The sequence below is a fragment of the Neophocaena asiaeorientalis genome, unplaced genomic scaffold (genome assembly GCF_003031525.2).
Source record: "Neophocaena asiaeorientalis asiaeorientalis breed wild unplaced genomic scaffold, Neophocaena_asiaeorientalis_V1.1 scaffold30, whole genome shotgun sequence".
NCBI lineage: Eukaryota > Metazoa > Chordata > Mammalia > Artiodactyla > Phocoenidae > Neophocaena > Neophocaena asiaeorientalis.
Genome location: NW_020174923.1, coordinates 894,505 through 897,784, shown reverse-complemented (window position 1 = coordinate 897,784; position 3,280 = coordinate 894,505).

Genomic DNA, 3,280 nt, shown 5'->3' with positions numbered 1-3,280 from the left:
GTACACCCGAAACTAACACAATATTGTAAATCACCTATATTTAATTTTTAAAAAAAGAGCTTTTCAGGTGATTATAGAATAATCTCAGGAGTAGCAATTGAAAATAGTAATTTCTATTCCAATCCCACCCCGCTTCCAACCAAAATCCTGAGCGGTCAGGGGGCAGAAGTGAACTTTAAGAAATCAGAATACAAATGAGTTTTAAGACAAAGCACCAGGCTTCAAAGGCATTTCAGCTTTGTGGACAGTTGAACTATGGACCCAGACTCTTCCCAGAGGCTCCTGGCTGGTTCTCTTCTGTGGTTAGGAAGTGGGCAGCTTGAAAATCTCTGGCCAAGACAATGGTCCCTGAACCTGGCTGTACTTCAGAACTTCCTGGGAAGATTGTTACACACACAGATGCCTGGCCCTCTGCCTGAGCCTCTGAGTCAGGAGGGCATCTGTTCAGGACCTGGATGGATTTTTATGTTCCTCTAAGTGATTGCGAGGCACGACAGGAGTGTGGATCGCTGGGCTGGGGACCTGTAGCTTCTTCGGATGCCCAAGTAGATCACGTTTTGATCTGAGGGCTGGGACACAGTCCTGAGTTCCCAGAAGGCCCCCAGGGAGCCAAAAAGAGAGGACCACCCTCACCTGGGAGTGATGTCGGTTGAAGCATCAAGGAAGGGGTCTCAAGCAGCCAGAAAGAGATGACAGCAAAGATTGAGTGGAAGAGGGAATCCAGGGCTACAGACCTGCATCGGGCTTAGATGGAGCTCCGTTTGCTCAAAAACACGTAACACAGCTCTGCTGTAGAGTCTGCGTACAGAGATGGCTTCTGCGATGAAAATCATCGTGCACACCTGACTTGGCTGTACATTGACTGACTACGGCGAAGGCTGGAAAGTGAAGTGAAAAAGTTACGTGTCAAGTATGGATTCTGCACTGGAGGTCCTGTTACTTTATGGCTCAAAATCAAGTTTAAATTGCTTTGGGCCCCTACCTAGTGACTGCAGAAAATTCAGTCTCAAGAGATTCTGGAGGGTCCAGTCTTCCTCTTCTCGGTTAAAAAGCCCCCCAACTTCTGTGGCGTTAGACAACCGGGCAGGGGCTGGGGCCGCAGCCTGTGATCAGGATGGCCCCCATCTTTCAAATTGTTCTTTGGGCTCCAAGATGCTGCTGATAGGCCCTGGTCACTGCCAAGAGATGGTCCTTGACTCCCAGGCATCACTGCTCTGGGCCAGGGTGGCGGGAGCACCGCCCACTGGCCAGCGGTGCTGCAGGCCAGGCACCCAAATGCGTGCTCTGAGGGAACAGCGCCCCCCTCTGGTCATTTCTGCCTGCCATACTCCCTCCCAGCTGCTCCCATTCGGTTATTTCTCCAGCTGCCCCAGCAAGGAGCTTCTGGACGTGTCATGCTGTCCTGCCCTTCCCAGGGATGGGAGCAGGTGAGGAGTGGTGAGAATAACCCTAGTTAAAGACCTATGTTTTTCCTAGTAACTCTCCCAGATCCTGCTGTGAAGTGCAGGCTTGATTTTAGGAGGCCAAGATGGCTCTCTTGTCTTCTCATTACTTTCAGCACCTTCGGGAAACAGACGGATTTGCCAGCCAGTGAGGCAGCCCTGCGGTCAGAGTAACTGTGTTATCTACACGCAAAGGGAGAAGAGGTGGCCCCCGCCCCCGCTCCCACCTCCACCAATGACAGGCATTGCTTAGAGCACTTTTCCTGAATCACCAACTGGACCTCTTTCATTTTGCTGTTAACAAAGGTCGAACCTTGCCTAAAAACAGTCACCTCCATACTACGAAGTCTGACCCTAGGATTTGTGTTAGTACATGGCTATAGTCCAGAGTACCCTGAAACAGCTGCTCTGCTGATTCTAGTCTAGATGTGTATCGGTCAGGCTGCAAGTAACAACAAGTGACTCTGGCGGATGCGAGCACCCAGGAATGTACTGGAAGGATACCAGGGAGCCCGCGGATTCTTTAGGAAGACAGAGGCCCAGGAGGGGAGACAGCAGGAAGCCCAGCCATGGCATTTGCAGACCACCCACCCTGCCCCTGAGGGTGGCAACACGACCACCTTGAATAACCCCTCTCCACCACAATATTTTTTATATGGAGAGGTATCACTTCCAAATAAGGACAATGTTCTGATGTAAGACAGAAAAAAACCAAAATAACAGCGCCACCGAAATAAGACAAACACAAACGTCCACTGCAAGGTGATCCCAGCACGGTCGGTGCCTGGAGCAGTAACCAGCTCTGTGTGCCCTTTCCTATTTAATTCCACGACAGCCCCCAGAGGCAAGTGCAGTCAGAGAGGCTGGGGATGTGCCCGGGGCTCCCAGCAGGTGGAGGGGCCCAGTCAGGCAGACGGGTTTGTCCGGTCCAGAGGCTGGCCTCTTCCCCTCCCCCAGCCGTTCCTCCCTGCTGCTCCTGGCCAAGCTCTGATTCCCTAACTGCACTGAAGTGACAGTTTCTTTTTGGCTCCAAGCCTCCTGCAGATGAAGCCAGCTGCGTGTCTTCCAGCCCTATGGACTTCCCATCCCTGGGAAGTGGCTGGCTCTCCTTTTCCCTGGATAGAATGTAATTTCCATGTGCTTTTCCGCAGTTTTATTGATTGACCGTGGTTCCAAACGTTTTCATCCTTGACACATCAGCTCCAACATGGTCCTACAGGACAGGGGGCATCCTTGTTAGAGAGGAAGGTCCACGCAGGACAGCCTTTCTCATGTAAGGAGCTGCTTTAGCTTATTCCTTGGTTAAAACCAAGCGTGCCTCGGGGACAAACACTAAAACCCAGCCACACCTGCAGTTGCTCCGCGGGCTGGAAGTGACAAAGCCTTTCAACTCAGGGGCTTGGCAGTGAGTCAGTCACCTCATTAGAGATGCATGGCAACAGGGGAAAACCTGCCTTCCTATTAGGTTATAATAACAACAAAAAATGAGGTCAGCCGCATCTGGTGGAAAGAACCCCAGCTTTGGGCTCAGGAGACACGCGTTTGAGTCCAGGCTCTGCCACCGGCCAGCTGCGTGAGTCTGACCGAGTTACTGAAGCTCTCTCAACCTCAGTGTCTTCATCTGCAAAACGAGGTTTTGGTGAAGATCTAGTAAAAGTATACTCGTGAAAGTTTTGCACAAACGTTAGGATGGTATCAGAAGGATGGTATCAGAAGGATGATACCAGAAGGATGGAGCAGTTATGAACAGTGTGTGCCAGAACCTGACTCATCAGACTAAGCCTCGTGTTACAGACTCCCCCTGCATGAACGGGAGGAAGAAAAGGCACTCGTGAAAA